Genomic DNA, 18688 nt, shown 5'->3' with positions numbered 1-18688 from the left:
TATATTCCTCAGAGCGGAATCACCCATTTCTGTGATTTCTGACATCTTTTCCAGCTGTGGTGGCTAATAATTCTTTTGGGAGCCAAGCAACTAAATATCAGTCTCTGTTCTAGTCTTTGGAAGAGCAATATAAAGAGTAGAGGAGGAGGGGGAGATGAGGAGAGGAAGGGAGAGAGGAGAAAGGGGGATGGGAGAAGGGGGTCAGGGAGGAAAGGGGAGAAAAAAACAAAAGAGGCAACAAACTGAGCATTTAAACAAGAGCCACAAGTTATTTTCAGGCTTGAGCCCAAACAAAATCTGACCTCCATCTTTGCTTAGTGAATGATTAACATGAGGTAACTAAACAAGACATTTATTAACAAGAAGTATGTAGCCACATCACTTTTATGCCCCACCCTGTTAAAATGTCTTGTGAAGAGAGAGCCATTTGGGGGCCCCAGGCCTCACCTGGGGAACAGGAGAAGGGACAGCCGACCGCCCCGTGTCTGTGGTGACACCTTCGGCTTAAACCAAACCAACTCCTCGGCATCTCATTTCTTCCACCTGAAAATTTATATCAGCCCTTTATATAAGCAAATATGAAGAGTACCATCAAATTGGAAACATGGAACAAGAAAAAAAGCCTCCTTTGTCTCAAGGGCAACAAATAAAAAGGGCTTCTTTTTTCAGTCCAGAAGAAAAGAATTATTCATTTTAAGGGTTCAAGCTGACATTTTCATGAGAAAACGAATTTGGACAATTTCATTTATGGCTTGCAAACACTGAATGACCTGGCCCGCTGAACAGTGTCTGCACTGATGTCCCCTCCTCTCCCAAGCCCACAGATGTTAACCCACTCTTGTCTGCCTCTCTTTCCTGTGGATCCCTAGGCTGCCTATGATATCCATGCCTTTATTTATTTGGGGGTAATTTGGAGAGCAAGGATTGTGTCTATCTGCCATGTGTTTTTGCTCATTCTCAGTAGCAAAGGAATTCTTACACTTAAACTGTACCAAGGGCTTTCAAGATGACGTTGCATTGATGTTGCAGAAAATAGCCCATTAGTTCAATCCCAGAGAACCTACTCCTTCCCAGAGTGCCTCATGCTCCCCTATGGCTGCCCCACCGAATTTGAGTGCCCCTCACCACTTGTCCCTGTCACCCAGTACTGTTCTCTCACACCTTCACACTCACTTTACTGTATTGCCTCAAGTCCAAGATCTTGCTGATTCTAAAATACACCACTATTTTATATAACTTTGAGAAATAAATATCCCTGCCAATGAAATGTTGATGTGATGCTTTCTTAGCGTTCAGAATTGTTATTTTATACCCATTAAGAGAGCTCGTTTAGGTTTATTTAGACATAGGACTGAATTGCTTATTGTTCTCATGCCTGTATAAAAATGAAAATCCATGCTAAATTAGTTGATGATGGTACTTCTAAAATCTATTCATGTTGAAGTTCTGAATTGCTTTTCTACTCTGAATCACCAGCACCCACATCCTTTCACATATTTCCATCTTCCACACTCTTGAAAAGCACTGGCAACTCTGGGCATCTTGTGATGGCTCCTCTATTGTTTCTAGTGTTTTCTTCCAGTAGGGACATGCATTCTGCAATGTTTGATGTTGGCCTCTCTTGGTATAACCAGAACGTGTCAGTGAAGGTTGTCAGATGACAATCAAGACATATTATTTCCTCCAAGTGGCTCTTAAATTGTCTAGTCATTCTATCATGAATAACAATGGAATTCTCAGGTGCATAAGCAATGGCAATATGGTGTAACCACCACCTGGCCAAAAGTGCTTGTGAGGTACTATCAGTTCTAAGACTCATCTTCAAATTAGGGAGGTGAACACATGTCATAAAATTAAGAAATGATGCTAGTGACATGTTCAGCTGGTGGGAGCATTGTCCTATACACCAAAACATTGCAGATTCTATTCCCGGTCAGAGCACACACCTAGGTCGAGGGTTTGATCCCCAGTAAGGGTGTATACAAGACAAAACCTGTGTTGTGATCATTCAAAGCCGGATAGGTTCATGGTATTTGGGCAGATGGAAGAATATTCACAGAGCCATGGGGATGTTTGACATGCCTTTATCCATGGGTAGGTGAGCCACATATGCTGCAAACCACCTGTCCCCCTGCAAGTCTTTGGGTAACACACATCATGGCTCTTGCTCCCTTGCATGGCACCCAGCAGGAAGCCTCTAACCTCTCCTAAATACTAGAACAAATGAAGCTGGCAAAAAGCCAGAAAATTGTATAACATAGCATGACTCTGCACCCGCAAGCCCACTTCATGTTATGGGAACAGTTTATTGGACCCAGTCTCAAGGCTGTGAGAACACCACTTATTATGCCCCTCCAAGGCCATGGGAACACTGCTTCCCTTAGTTACCTAGACACCTGGGTGAGGAAACCAGACTGCCTCCATTCACCCTACAAAACTAATCAATGTTTCTTTCTCACATCAATCTCTCTCTTTCTCTCTCTCCCTCTTCCTCTCTCTCTAAAATCAATAAACATATGCTTGGGTGGGGATTTTTTAAAAAATGAAACCATGAAGAATGCTATCTCCCTCCCTTTCATGGAGTCAACTCCTCTTGCTCTGGAGTTCTCAGTTCAAGGGTTTCTTTCTCTGGGTCTAGACGGCCCTCCTTCAGAGCTTGTGTCTCCATCCATAATACACATTTACAAGTGTGGTTACAATACAATGGGAGGGATAAAGAATGTAATGAAAGAATGAGTATGTGAATTCCTAATGGAATTATCATGCAAATGTATAATCAGTGTGCAGTAGTTTTATCCAGATGTAAGAAATGAACATAACTGTAACTCATTATTCATTCAACACATTTTATTTTTTTATTTGTAGTCTCTTTATATAACAAGCATTGAAGTGGGGGAGGTGGATCATAAATGAAGATGATAGGCTTGCTATGATATGATATAAAGTAGGTAGCAATGAGTTATATCAAAGAGCATACAGCAGGGAGAGGGGTGGAGTATGAATGGGCTGCTTTTGCTGTGGCTTCAATATGGTTTCTGTGAGTAGATGACATTCGGAGGCCAGGAGAGGATCTGGTGGAAGAGCTTCCTGTGCAGGGTAGGAAGGCAAAGGCCTAGAGATGGAAGCATCCAGCCTAGCTGAAAGATAGCAAAGCAGCTGGTGTGATAGGAGCACTGTGGGCCCAGAGGAGAGTAGTCATGTACAGTAGGAGAGAGGCAGCCAGAGGACTGATTTGTAAGGCCTTTGAAAGCCACTTGGACTGGGTAAACTGGCCAGTTGTCCTGGTGTGTACTCATGAACCCTTTACCTCTCCTTGATTTCCTCTGGGTTCTTAGGGGCAATGTCGCAAACAGTAGCATGAGTGAGCTGCCCCATTCTCCTTTCCACAGCTGGTCAACATTCACTTGAATCCAGATCTAAGCAAAGCTCCTCTAGGTAAGTGTATGTGTGCATTGAAGTACCTTAGTGCAATAAATATGGAACAAGAAGGATGTGTAGGGCATAGTGATTGCAAAGATGCATTTTTCTTTATCCCTTGTTTCTATGCAATCCTGCCCTTCAGGACCTGTTATTCCCCCAACCCTGGGTGAAACTTCAAGGAGAAACTATAGACACTCATTCCCACATCTGGATGGAAAAATAGGTACAAAAACATGATGTCAAAGAGCGTGAGGACCACAAGGGTCGCTGCAGTCACCTCCAAAATCAATCTGTCACACGGGACTCTGGGAATGTACCATATCTAGAGGAGGGATGTGTTTCCAGCCTAGACTACTTCAAAAGTCTACTGTGACTTTCAAGCATGGAGACTTGCCTCATATTTCCACTGAAAAGCTGAGAGCAGGGTTGGGGGTACAGAACAGCCCCAAATGCAAGGTGATAAAGGGAGACTACAGAGCTGTGCTTTTGGAAAAAATCTGCCATGCTTGCGTACTGGCTTATGTGTTCTTCCAATTTTCAAATGATTCTAAACAAACCCAAATTTATATTTCTATATTTAGCAGCCCCCAGTTTGATTCTGATCCTGTCTGGAGACTGCATGGCCTTCTGCCAGTGATTAAATTAGTCTGTGGGATATCTATTGCTCTGAGCTAACCAATGGTCATGTGATATTTTTAGAAACTGCAATATAATGTCAGTAAAATTGTGCATTTTTATGACTTTTTAAAGTAATCTCCAATACAGATTAAAAGTTGTGCCCTTTATTAACCCCACAAAGGCCACAGACCTTGGCGAACAAGAGAGAAACAGAGTGGGTTCCTGATAATGAGACAGGCAAGAGCAGAGTGCATGCAGGCAGGAAGTCCCTCCCACGAAATGCTGTGCTCAGGCAGTGCTCAGCAGTGTCTCTCTCTCCCTGACTAGCCATTTCCAGAAAAACAGAGGGGCAAAGAGTGGGAAAAGTGAGTAAGAGCCCTTGAAAACAGCCATGCCTGTGTGCCCTGAACAACTCACTTCCTGCACTAGAGGCATCCTTGTTGGTGCCCAGGCCCCGCCCCTGCTGGACCCGGCTCCTCACTCAGAGCACACCCAACACGTGTTCAGCTCCAGGCCTCTCTGCACACTGTCCCTTCCGCCTGGAGCTCTCGACCCATCGCTGCCTGCCAAGCCAACATTTAGGCTCCATACTATACTCTCCAGGAAGGCTTCTCATGCTGCCCCAGGCAGAGTTCATCTGTTTTTGGTCTTCATATAATTTCTGAAAAGATAGAAAAATAGTGTCTCTTAACGTGTATACAAAGGTCATCCAAGGCAAAAGAGTCTGAGAAACCAAGAGAGTCTGAGAGTCTGAGAGCCAAGAGGAAACTAAGGAGACACTACAACTGAATGTCACGTGGGGTCCTGGATAGGGTCCTGGAACAGAAGCAGGGCATTGGATAACAACAAAGTGTGGGGTTTACTTTTTGGTGATGAATTAGTATTGGTTCATAAGTTGCACCCAATGTGCGATGCCAGCATAAAATGTTATGGAGCGGGGACTGGGTGCAAGGGACATGGGGACTCTCTGTACTAGCTACAATTTTTCTGTTAAGCTAAAACTGCTCTAAATAAAAGACTTATTGAAAACACAAGAGCAGGAAGGACCTCCACAGTTAAACCTAATGAAAATGTGGTTAACAGATGGTCATCACCAACCACATCTGCCCCAGGAGAGGAAACAGAAAGACCCAGAGCCCAGTGGGCAAACCCTCCTTGTCCACTTCATTCTCAAAACAAGATCTGCTCAAATACATGAAAATGAAGATTTAAGATTTGCCACAGAGACCTCAAAAATGTGCAAAACTATGCAAGTCATGTACAGTATTTTGAACAAGAAATAAAATGCCACCTGATACAAAATAATTGCACTTGTTTTTTGGAAAGTCATATGCTGGTATCTATTACATTGAAGAACATACACACCCTCTGACAAAATGGTTTCTCCTTAGAACTCAACCCTTAGGAACCAGCGGTGGCAGAGCAAGACAATGAGCAGGTGAGCACCATCACTGTGGAATTCTTTAAGGGGGAACAGGCGGGAAAGAACACCTGTCCACAGGGAAGCAGTGGATTGGTAGTGGTACCAGCGTACTGTACAATTATACAGCAGGTCTGTCAAAGGATGAGACCTTTGGCTGGGATGGATGTCTCTGGAGTCCTGTAAGTGAGAAAAGCCAGTCACTGAGGAGGAAATGGGGGAGGGAAAACGGAGAGAGAAATTGATTAATGAGTTTCCTTTGGAGGTGATGAAAAACTTCTAGAATTAAATAGTAATGTTGGTTGCACAACATTGTGAATGAACTAAAAGTCACTGCATTATACATTTTTGAATGGTTTAAAGAGTGAATGCTGTATTATATGCATTTACCGCAATAAAAAATAACACATACTAAACCCTACAGATGTGTGTGTTTTCAAAGTGCTGTTCTAAGAACCCTTCTTGCTCAAGAAGACACTTGCCATTGATGAGTGCACTATCAGAGGAGGAATGGGGCCCCCAAGCCCGCCTGGAGCCCAGGGTTTTGGTGAAAGGAAAGAAATCGGTCCTAGGGGGAAAGGAAGGAGTTGGGGATAGTACTGTAGGGTTAGGGGTAAAGGGGACAGGCCCCCTGGCTGGGGTGGGGAGGAACCTGTCAAACAGGGATGTTTTAGGGAAATTCTAAGTGCTGAAGGACATGATCTCTCCACCATGACTTTACAAACCCCAGTAAAGCACCAAACATGTTTACTAATGTTTAGCTGGTGCATGCTTAGTGTGTCAAGTTTTCCCATGGAAACCAAGGAAGAGGATAATATTTAAATCAAGGTCAAGAGGAAACTAAAAACTGAATGAGCCCATGGAGGCAGGGGGGACAACCTTCAACAGGTCCCACTTCTTTGGAAGTCATGTTCTTCTGTGCCTCAGTTAATGGGGTTGGGGACACCTGTTATAGAAGGACATGCTTGGGATCTTGTCCATCTTTATGGTCCCTGCAGTACTTAATATAATGTCAAGCACATAGTAGGTATTCAGTAAACATTTATGGAATTGCATTGTGTTAACATGGATTCTTATATTGAGATATAATTGATATACAACACTGTATAGGTTTAAGGTGCACATGTTGATATATTTCTACATTATAATATGATTACCACTATAGCATTAACTAATACTTCTATCTCATCACATAATTATCATTTCTTTCTTGTGGTGAGAACATTTAACATTTAAGACCTAGTCTCCTAGCAGCTTTGAAGTATATAATACAGTATTGTTGATTATCAGCACTATGCTGTGTATTAGGTGTCCAGAACCTATTCATCTTCTACATGCAAATTTGTACCCTTTGACTAACATCTCCTTAATGTCCCCATCCCCAAACCCCTGGGAATAAATGTCCTACTCTCTGTGCAACAATTTTGGCATTTTTAGATTCCACACATTAGTGATGCCATACAGGAGTTGTCTTTCTCTGTCTGGCTCATCTCACTTAGCATGATGTCCTCAAGGTTCACCTGTGCTGTTGAGAATGTCAGGAGTTTCTGCTTTCTTGTGGCTGAATAATGTCTCATTGCATTTACGTATACTCTATCTTCTTTATCAATTTATCCATCAAAGGACACTTACGTTGCTTCCAAAGAATGCTGCAGTGAACGTGAGGTGCAGATATCTCTTCAAGGTAGTGATTTTATTTTCTTCAAATATGTACCCACAAGTGGGATTGCTAGATCATATAGTTCTATTTTAAATTTTTTGAGCAACTTATAGTTCTATTTTGAATTCTTGACAGTGGCTATATAAATTTACATTCCAAGACATCCTTACCACCACTTACTTCTTTTTTTTTTGGTGACAGCCATTCTGACAGCTGTAAGTTGCCATCTCATTGTGGGTTTGATTTGCATTTTCCCGGTAATTGGGGAGGTGAGCATCTTTTCATATACCTGTTGGCCATCTGTATGCCTTCTTTGGAAAAATGTCTATTCAGATCTTCTGCCCATTTTTTAGTTGAATTGTTTGTGTTTGTTGTTATTGAGTTGTACATGTTCTTTATATATTTGGATATTAACCCCTTATGCAGTATATGGTTCTCAAATATTTTCTCCTATTACATAGGTTGCCTTTCATTTTGCTGATTATTTCTTTTGCTATGCAGAAGCTTTTTAGTTTGATGTAGTCACAGTTACTAATTTTTGCTTTGGTTACTTATTTTTTTGGTGTCATATCCAAAAAAATCACTGGCAGAATCAGTGTCAAAGAGCTTCCTCTGCATAGTTCCTTCTAGGGGTTTATGGTATCAGGTGTTATATTTAAAACTTTAATGTATTTCAAGTTAATTTTTGTGAGTGGTGTAAGATAGGGGTACAATTTCACTTTTATGCATGTGGTTATCTAGTTTTCCCAACTGTTTAAGAGACTATTCTTTCCCCATTCAGTATTCTTGGCTTTAGAGAGACTTTTTTTTACATTATTTGTAATCAAAACTTGCTGGTATTGACAGAGTTGATGTCCATCCCCTAAATCCAAAGGACTGTAAAGCTTCTTCTCAGTCTTCTCTTGGTCACTGTCCTTTGGAGGCTTTTGTCCATTGCAGTACCAGGCAGTGAGACACCTAACCCGCATCTTCATCTGGTACTACAGCCTGTGGCAATCATATTCAGACCATGAACCAAGGTGTGCTGATGAGCTGTCAGTGCTGTGGTGACCAGCAAAAAAAATCAGCTTTCCAGGCCATATTTCTCTTTGTCCTTATGGTTCCTCATGCACCATGCCTAGATTTGCTCTCCAACTCCTGCTACCTCCAGACAGAAGCCACTAACCGCAAGGTATGGGCAGATTCCACCCTTGGCCTCACACCATCTGGAACAAGTTTAAAGTCAAGGTAATAGCTTCTGGCATCTGCTGGGCTCTGTGCATTTTACTTAGTTCTTTCATAGGCAGTACTAATTTGGCCTTACAACCACCTTAAGAAGTGCACAGGGCAGGTTTTATTAGTCCCATACTATGGATGGTCAAACAAAAGGTCAGAAAGTTGAAAATGCAGCAAGCAATGGGATTCCCTGTGGGACCCTAAATCACAGGGCTAATTTTTATGAGTAAAGTCAGCCACTGTGGGAATGAAATCTACCAGTAGAAACCAATGTGTTCACTCATTTAATCATTTTTCCATTTGCTAGTCTTTCTATTCCTCCCATCTGGAGCAGTGCTTACTAAATGTTTCAGATTTAACAAATGGCACATGTTCTTCCCTAAAAAGGAGCATATGATCGGGGGTAACGATAAGCAGGTAAACAATCAAAATACAGTGTTATAACAACCATTGTATTCATTGATTCAATCAAATTAATATTTGTTAAGTACTCACTATATGCCAGGAACTGGGAAGAGTCAGGCAGCGCCGTGTGAAACTTAAGCAGCATAGATTAGCTTGACTGCCTGGGGTCAAGCCCCAGCTCTGGTGGTTTAGTGTTGGAACACGGGCAAGTTACCTACCATCACAGGGCTTCAGTGTCCTCCTCTGTACAATGGAGATTGTAAAACACCCCTGACAGGGGAGTGGTAAGGATTATGTTCCACTAAATGTAAGCGTTTCCAGATGGTGCCAGGTCAAAGGTGACTATTTAATATATGTTAGTTATCACCATTACTAGTTAGTACTACTAGGAAGGAGTAAGGTAAAACACAGAGTCTGAAACTAGGGGAAATTCCCAGATTTTTTTAAATTATAAATTTAGAATAAAATATATGATTTTTAAAATAATTATCACCTATAGAAATATACATATGGTCAGTTGATCTTCTTTATAAAAGCGCAAAAGGAATTTGATGCGGAAATGAGAATTTTCAGTAAATGATGCTGGAACAGCTGGATATGCAAACAAAAACAAAAACAAAAACATTTCAAGCTTTACCTCGTACTGTCCACAAAATTTTACTCTTAATGGACCACAGACCTAAATATAAAGGTTAAAATGACAAAACATCACCCAGAATGCTCCCTCCTCCCCCAGTGCAGTCAACCCCCTCTCTGCACCTCACTCTACACTTAGCAATCAACCATCTGCTTGCTTTCTCTCACTGTTGTTTTGCTTTTCTGGAATCACACAAAATTTATTCTTTTGTGTCTGGTTTTTTGGGTTAGACTAATGATTTTGATCCATCCATGTTCTTTCATATTTCTTAAATTTGTCCATTTTTATTTCTGAGTAGTATTCCATGGTATAGATATACCACAATTTGTTAAAACAGTTACAGGCGAACCCTTGGATTACTTGTAGTTTTCGGCCATTATGCATAAGGCTGCCATGACAGGTCCTTGAAAGGACTTAGTTTGCTTTCACTTGGGTAAATAACCTATTCACAGAGTAGGTGAATGTTTATAAGAAACTGCCAGGGGCTCTTTTTCAAAGTAGTCATAAAATTTTGCATTCCCAGAGTTTGTAAGCCAAATTGGGAAGATGATGAGGATAGGAAAGATTGCTAAGCTAGCCTCAGGCCTTCTGAGCATTCACATGTAGGATGTTATCCTGAACAAAAAAGCAATCTTCCCCCACAAGACAGGCCCTGAGGAAGGCAGACACAGAACCCAGGTGCAGAGCAAACTCTCGTGCCCACCATCTGAGCCCAAACCACATGCAGGGCCTCATGTTGGCAGAGTCTCCAAACATCTTAAAAACAAGGACCATTTTTTTTTTTACTTTCCAAGCTCGAATTCTTAATCCATGTGCTCACCCTTTGGCATACAGAATTGAAAATATTTAGGAAACAAGAGGATGGTGCTATTCTGTATACGTAGACGAAGAGCCCTCTTCCTGAATTGTTTCCATTCCATCTGAGTATTTAATTCATATTTGCCTCATTTGCCTAAATTCATTAGACAGTGACTGAAGTCCCAATGAAATCCAATAGTTTTGTAAAAAGCCAGAGGAAACCCAAAGCGCATTCTGTAAAAAGTCTCCCTGCAAGTTCTTTACAGACCACAGCAGCCACCAGGCCCCGCAGCCCCAGGCACACTGGCTGTCAATCACGGGGACAGAGCAAGGAGAGCAGCAAAAGGCAGGGCTGGGGTGGGGCCGCAGAAGGGGCCATGGTGAAGGTCTGGCTGGCTGCTGCACCTGGTTCCTGCCAGGCCAGAATCAGCGGGTGGCCACAGGCTCAGAGTTTAGACAGGCTTCAGGAGTCTGGGGTAGGGCTTTTCCAACTGCATCCTGCAGAGATTTTGAAGTTCCCACAGTGGACACCAGGGGGTATATGGGACTCCAGTCTATTCTGTCTGTGTTCAAGCAAAGCAGCTCTGACTTTCAGTGGTTTATATATTCAGGTTTGTACAAGATTTCATTGCCCTTTTTTTTAAAGAAAAAGAAAAGCATATTCTTACTAAAAACAATTTGAACATGACTAGTTCAGAGATAAATCCTAAAATTAAGCCTCTATAAAGGCAGAGAGGAAATATGCATGTGTGAAGCAGGCTGCAGAGCATAGAAAAGGGGATGGTGGGGGCTGCAGACAACTGGTCATTGAGGGTCATTGAGGGTCATTGAGCCCTCCAATGGGCTGCTGCTACTCGACTCCAGCCAGCTGCAGCTCCAAGGGACTGAGAACTTGTCTTGCCAGATCTGCCAGTTTCCAACAGAACCCAGCCAAACAGCTTTTTACATAAAATCTCTCAATTACGAAATGTCATCAACTAATTAAGTTTATCTCATAATAGCATATGGATCCAGAAAGCACGTTAATACCTTTGCCTCTATGTCACTAACTGGCTCTGGTCTGCAAAATACTAGAAATGATAGCAACTTTTCATTATTGGGGTGAGGAATTCACACCTTTCATGAAGGTAGAAGAGCTAGTTCTGTCTTTCTATTTTCTTGTAATCATTGCATCCTTGGTGCTCAGCCCAGAGCCTGGCACTTCACTGCCCAAACACCTCTCGAATGACCAACTGCGTCATTTTCATCTGGCTCTCTGTGGCACCCAGTTAGGCCTTGAATCTGAGATAAATCTCCACCTCTGCTCTGAGATGTTACGTGGCAGCCCTGTGGGACATAGAAGACCATTCCTGGGTGGGCACATCTGGCCCATCTCTCTTTGTCTGGGTGTTAGTGAATAATCTGAACAGACAGGCTATGTACTTAAGCCAGTCAGAAGCTGTGCCCTGCAGTTCCCAGGTCCTTTTAAGGTACAAGAAACTTCTGGCTCATGCCAGGAAACCCCCCCACCATCATCACTTCCACCTAGGAATGATGGAAGCCTCACCACTCTAAGGAATGACACTGGGGCAAAGACCTTAATGACAATGCGGAGGGACATCTAAGGGCTGTGTCAGTTTCATCAGATGCCCACAGCGATTGAAAGTAAGTCCTTCCACGCTTCCAAGTGAGGGGTTCACCCAGCTCTGCAGGATTTGCGTGGGAAATAACTGAATGATTCTGTGACCCATCGCTCACCTTGACCTACCTAAGAGCTAAAAAAGAGTTGAAGCTGGAAATCAGGGAAAAGTTGTGTTTGTAAGAGTATCTCATACACAGTGAGAACCCTTCCCAGCCCGGTGTTGGAGAGGTGTTCTGTCTTCATCTAAGCCTGGAAACAGGGACCTCAAGGAACCATGTGGAGCCCTTCCCTTGCATTCCCTGGAGTTTGAATGGCACCATGAACGGTGCTCAGGGGCTTTCAACCTGCCTCTAACAGTGCCTCTTCCTAAATGAGAGAAACTATGGCTGTTAGCCAGAAGATGTAGACATGTCCACCTCTGTCAGGAGCAAAGGTACGTGAGTGCATCTAATGAATCTGACATGAGCTGTAGGAGAGAGAGGGCCTCTGTAGAACCACTTAAATACTGCCCAAGAGATATGCCCCGGGGAGGCCTGATGACCCCAACCAGATGTGAGTGGTTAGACCTAGTTTCCTAAGAGCAGAGGGAAAAAATGTAATTGGCACTAGGAGAAAATGTATCACATATGCTACAAGAAGTATAGCTAAATATTTCCAGTATGGACCCAAAACCCCCACAGATGTATCCCAATAAATGAAGTCAGTTTTGCTCATCTACTAACTTGCTATGATCAGATGTAGTCAATACTTGATCACATGAACACTAGGCACACCAGATCTTTCCTAACCCTCACCTCTCCTCCCTCCTCAGTTTAGACCTGGAGAGTCAGAAACCTCATCTAGTAAGCTGGGGGCAGGGCAGCAGGAAAAGAAAAACAAGGTGTAAAACAGAACAGAAGCTCCCCACCCAGTGTGCATTTGAATATAGTAATGTGTATGGACTGGATGTATTAAGTACTAAAATGAGGCTATTCTTGAAGCTAATAATGACCAGAGAACTGTCTAATTCTTAAGAATGAGCTAGGTGGCTCTGTTCACTCCCCAGGCCACTATCCAAGCGTAAAGGAGAACTATCATCTGGGAGCTGTGGAGGGGAGAATAAAATTGTTAGAATAATAGTTTTTTCTACATGTAGGAAGATACAAGGGCATTCAGGCCTGGGGACAGGATGCTGAGTGGTGTTAGAGAGGTGAGAGAATGAGGAATAACAGGTAGACTGATGTGGCCAAAGCAGGCGAAGTGAACAGGGTAGGTGGGCCAGCTCCCTGGGAAGCCTGTTCACAAAGCTCTGAAGTGTGTCCTTCATTCTGCTGGAGACCAGGAAGTTCTCTGAGGAGGCAGAGATAGGGTCTGTTGGGTGATTTCAGAAGATAACCCTAGCCACCCTTTGGAGGTCACTACTGTAACTCACATGAATTAGAAGAGTTGTGGTTGGAATGGACACAGGGTGGATCTGAATACCTCTCTGGAGCAGAACTGTCAGGAACCAGCCACTGTTTGGATAGCAGGAGTCGGGGGATGAGAGAAGTCAAGGACCACAACTTCTTAGAGCCAGGGCAACAGGTAACTGAATGGCATCAGGAACCTTGATAGGAAAGAGAACAAGGAGGAACTTGGAAAGAAGATAACAAGTTCAATCTCAAACATGGTGAATTTGAGGTGCCATTGGCAGGACTTTCTTGGGAAGACACCTGAGAAGCAGCCAGAAGTCTGGTCTTAGAACTGCAGAGGTCAAAGCTGGTGAGATGGAAGTATCTGTCCCACCCAGTGTCCTCCGCAAGAGTAACTCCTGCGTGAGGCATTCATCCACACTTGAAAAATTCCACCAATTACTTTTTAGCACATCTTAGAAGCAGAAGAGAAAAATTTATCGCTTTTTAACATTTTCATTATGCTCATTCTAAAATTATACTCTCCTGATTTCCAAGGACTTCCAGTGCCTGGTGTTGATATATAACCACATAACTTCACCCTCTGTATATAATGCTGAATTACTCATGCCTCTTCCAGGGCTCGCTCCTGACATGGGATGTCAAACAGAAATAGAACATGCATCCCCTGCATCTGGGCTGAAACCTTACAGAGATTTCTATGGGCTGCAATAAATAATTCCTGATGTTCCTGGAAAGGAGCTGTGCATGCAGACAGGGCAGGGTCATCACAGATTTATGAGTGCACCTCCAGGTGGCAGGCTCACACAGCCCAATGCTGGAGGTGGGGGAGAGGTGGAGGGGGGTGGTCTGCAGGCAGTGCGAGGTCTGAGGCAGCAAGGCTACCAAGGGACAGTTGGTCCTAGGGCTGTGTGGTACCTGGGCACCCTCAGGGACACAGGACACGTTTCTGTTTTCTAGCTTTTCTTATTGCTACTCTTAGAGCCAGAAAAAGAACTCGAAGTTCATTGAAACCTGGGTGTATTTTCTTACAGCCTGTTGAATCTGATACCAAGGGCACTAGACAAACCTCTGTTGTTGTGAATACTAAGTTTCCCTGTTATACAAAGTCTCCTTGCTCTTCAATATGCCCAGAGGTTGGCCTTAGATGAACTGTGCGTGGGTGAAGATTGTCTTCCCATCTCACTTGTTTTTCTTTCTCATTTCCCATACCCTTGACTTCCTCTCCTCCCCTCTCTCTCTCTTTCTGCTCTCCTAATTTTCCTATGAAAATCCTCTTCTTGTGAATAATCTGGAATAAATTACTTTACCTCTCAAGCCCTTCATTTTCTCACTTGCAATATGAAGGTATAAGACCAAGTGCTTGTCAAACTTGAATGTGCAAGTGATCACTCTGAGGATATTGTTAAAATACAGCTTCTGATTTAGTATCAGAATGCTGGAGTAGGGCCCAGGATTCTGCAGGTCTAACAAACTCACAGGTGATTTCAATGCTCTTGATCCAAGATCCTCGATCTAAGTAAGAAAATGATCGTGGATGGCAAAGGACCCCCCCCCGCCCCCAGCAGGGCTGTCTGGAACCACATTCACACTCCATTGATAAAGCCTACTCAGAGAACTGTTGGAAGCTCTGCAGATACATTCAGCTTCACTGGGGGAAAGGTGACCGTGGTAAAATGCTTTCAAAATAAGTGCATCAAATATTTGCCTTCAATGAACTAGATGATCTCTAAGGACTCTCATCATTCAAAATTTTTAAACATCTGTGTTTCTCTTCCACAGGGAGCATTTCTCAAAAGTTATTCATGTATGAAAGAGTCTAATGAACTCATCGGTGTTGATGAATTATGGAAAACTTTTTTAAAAATAAGGAGAATGGAAATCATAAAAATAGGGTCAACAAACAATCAAAAATTATAGATGGTTAACAAAACAAAAGTTGGCTCATAGAAAAGGGTATTAAGATAGCACTTTGGAAACAATGTTCAAGAATAAAGAAAAGATGTAAATAAACACCTTACAAAATAGAAAAGTATAAATAACCACAGACATAAAAGATGTTTTAATAACTTTAAAGAAATATTATGAGCAAACAAATACCAGAAAATGTCAAAATCTAGAAGCAATGGAAGAGTTGTTTTAAAAGTATAAAATGCAAAATTTTAATGTGAAAGAATGGAAAAATTATTTTATTTTTTTAAAGATTCTATTCATTTATTTTTATAGAAGGAAGGAAGGGAGATAGAGAGAGAGAAACATCAATGTGCGGTTGCTGGGGGTTATGGCCTGCAACCCAGGCATGTACTCTGGCTGGGAATCGAACCTGCGACACTTTGGTTCAAAGCCCATGCTCAATCCACTGAGCTATGCTAGCCAGGCCTGGAAAAATTATTTAGACAAATAATATTTTAAAAGTTGAGAAAGTAATAAAATGCCTTCTCTGCAAATTCATACCCACACACAAAATCCATGCACAGAAGAACTTATAAGTGAGTACTATCAAAACTTCAAACAACAAATAATCCATATATTATTCAAGTTGCCCACTAAAAAATAAAAATAAAAAGATTTTTCATTTGACTTGGGGTGGTAAACATGTGACACAATATACAGGTGATGTATTAGAGAACTGTACACCTGAAACTTATATAATTTTATTAACCAATGTCACTCCAATAAATTCCATTAAAAAAGTTTCAAAAATAATTTTAAGAAGGAAAAGGTATAACTTCGATGTCAAAGCCAAACAGAGACAATATAAAGAAAGAAAATTATAGGCCAATTTCACTCAGAAATATAAAACATTGGCTCACAGAATCCAACATATATTTTAAAATAATTCATCATAATCAGAGTTTACCCCAGATATTGGAGGATTATTCAACATTATAACATCTATCAATCTACTTCAAAATTTAAAACAGAAAAGCCATGATTATCTCAATAGATAATGAGAAAGCATTTTGTATATGTCAGCACATGGTTATTAAAACCTTCAGAGGACAGGGATATAAAATTTATCTGTCATAAACCTATAACAAACTACATAATGGAGACACTGTAGAAGGAAGAGAACAAAGCAAATATACATCTTTTAATGACTACTGCTGTCCATGGCTTGGAAAGCCTTGTCTAATTGACTAAGACTTAAAAAAAAAAGCAAAAGATCGCCTTGACCAGTTTTGCTCACTTGGTTGGGCACCATCCCATAAGGTGAAGGGTTGCCAGCTGGTTTGATTCCTGGTCAGGGCACATGCCTGGTCGGGAAGCATGCGAGAGGCAACTGATCAATATTTCTCTCTCACATCAATGTTTTTCTGCCTCTCTTTCTCTCTTCCTTCCCCTCTCTCTAAGAACAAATAAAATCTTTTTAAAAAGAGGCAAAACACTGAAAAAAAATAGAAAGACTTGCTATGTTTCAGAGAGGCAATGCTCATTTACATAGAAAGCTAAAAGAAATGAAACTAATAAATATTTTTTAAACTGATGACTGAATGAATGAACAAATGAATGAGATGGCTCAGCGAAATTCCTAGACACAAGATCAACACATGAACACCACAGTATTTAAGAGTCACTTCTGGAATGGCAGTTTGAGAAGCTCCACATGCCCTCTCTGCCTTGGTCTGTTCAGGCTGCTGTAACAAAATATGACTGACTAGGTAGCTTTTGAACAACAGAAATTTATTGCTCATAGTTCTAAAGGCTGAAGTCCAAGTGTATGGTGCCAGCCTGGTCATGAGGAACCTCCCCCAGGTCACAGACTCCTCGTTGTGTCCTCACACAGAGCAAGGGACTGACTAAAGGACGGCTCTGGAGGCCCTCTCCTAAGGCACTAATCCATCCACCAGCACTCCTCTACTCCCCTCCCAAAGGCTTCACCCACTAATAACATTGTGCCTGGGAGTTAAGATTCAACATAGGGATTTGGAGGAGACATATTCAGACCATAGGGCTCTCTCTCCAATGAAATAACCGTAACTGGTGAAAATTATAAAAACAATAATCTGAAGTCTCTGGAAATTCTTGTAAAGACATACAGCAAAAGGAAAAACATTTGTTCAAGAAAATCTACTGAATCTCAGTAAGATAGTGAGTGTCTGTGGTACTTGAGTCACAGCCCACTCCCTAACTGGCTCTCCCCACCCCACCCCTCCACCAGCACAGTGTCAAAGAAGCTCCACTGTGGGCAGATGGCTCCAGGAGGACAGGGCTCCCTCTCACCCCACTTTCTGTCCAGGGATATAGTTTTCCCTTGGAAATAGCAGATGGCCAACCATTCGTATCCCCCAGACCTGGAGGTCTGGAGTTCCCCCCATCCATCCAGCACACACATAAGGGGAAACTCTACCCTAGGCATGGCAGGTCAGTAATACTTGGCCCAGGTCACCCTAACCCTAGCTCACTTGTAGGGTGGAGGCTCTGCAGTTGGAGAGGCAAGACCAGAAAACCAGAGATCACCACCATGCCTAGAGTTGTGCCCATGCAGCAAGGATACCACCCCAAGGGAAGTGGGCCATTGTCCCCAACCCCAGCTCCAGGGCAGTGGTGCAGAAGTGCTGCCCAGTGGGGGTGGCAGGCTCTAAGAACAGAGACCCGAGCTCCATCTATGTCCCTAAAAAGTCTGACTTTGCTTGCAAGAGAGGGTGGAAAATTTCAAACCAAAAGGCATTTTGATAGACAGTAAAGATTTTGTTGTGAAGGAAGTAGAGAAAATGTGTAGTTTCAGAATAGCAGTGAGCAAAAAGGTAGATTATCTAGAAGTTTAGTAAGGAGAATCAGGTAAGACAGGGAGACAGCTAAGAAGAGCTATCATGGGCTTGAGACAAGCCTCAAAGACTGGCCTCAGAAATGCACATCTGTAAAGGGCCTGACTGTAATTTGATCAAATCATGGAGTAATATATGCCCAAAAGCATTATAGAAAACAAGTATTGTCTAAAATGTCCAGTTTCAACAAATTTTTTTTCAAAATATGCAGAGAAATATAAAAGTATAATTTATATACAGAAATAAAAGCAGGGGGTCCAAGGGGGAACAGTGGCACTTGCTCCGCTCTCTACTAGATTTTGGTCACTTCCCCCTGCTTCCTGCAAGGAAATTGGGCCCTTCTGGTGCTGATTCCTGTGTGGGTGGGTTTGTGTGCACCTTGGGACCCTGTGGGTCTCTCTGGTGGACTCTCCTGTGGGGCTGGGAGTCTCTCCCAGTGCTTCAAACCCCACAGGTATTTTCAGTTGGTGTTTTGAGGTTTTGTTTCCCTGCACTGGGACCCTGGGTTGTGTGGTCTGTCTTGCTCCTCAGTTTCACCTGGTTTGTCTGCGCACAAGTGTGGGACTAGACATGCCACGCCCCTCCACGGTCGGCTGTCTCAGTGGGTCCACCAACTGCTGCTTTGTGCGCCCAGGGTCTGCCAGCCACCCTGCCTTGAGACCTCTCTGTCCTAGTAGCCTGGCTCCGTCCCTCTTACCTGTCTGGATGAGGGTGTCCACTTTAACTCCTTGGTT

The sequence above is a fragment of the Phyllostomus hastatus genome, unplaced genomic scaffold (assembly GCF_019186645.2).
Source record: "Phyllostomus hastatus isolate PE091 unplaced genomic scaffold, TTU_PhHast_1.1 phas_scaffold_55, whole genome shotgun sequence".
Taxonomy (NCBI): domain Eukaryota; kingdom Metazoa; phylum Chordata; class Mammalia; order Chiroptera; family Phyllostomidae; genus Phyllostomus; species Phyllostomus hastatus.
Note: the sequence above shows the minus strand (reverse complement) of the source record.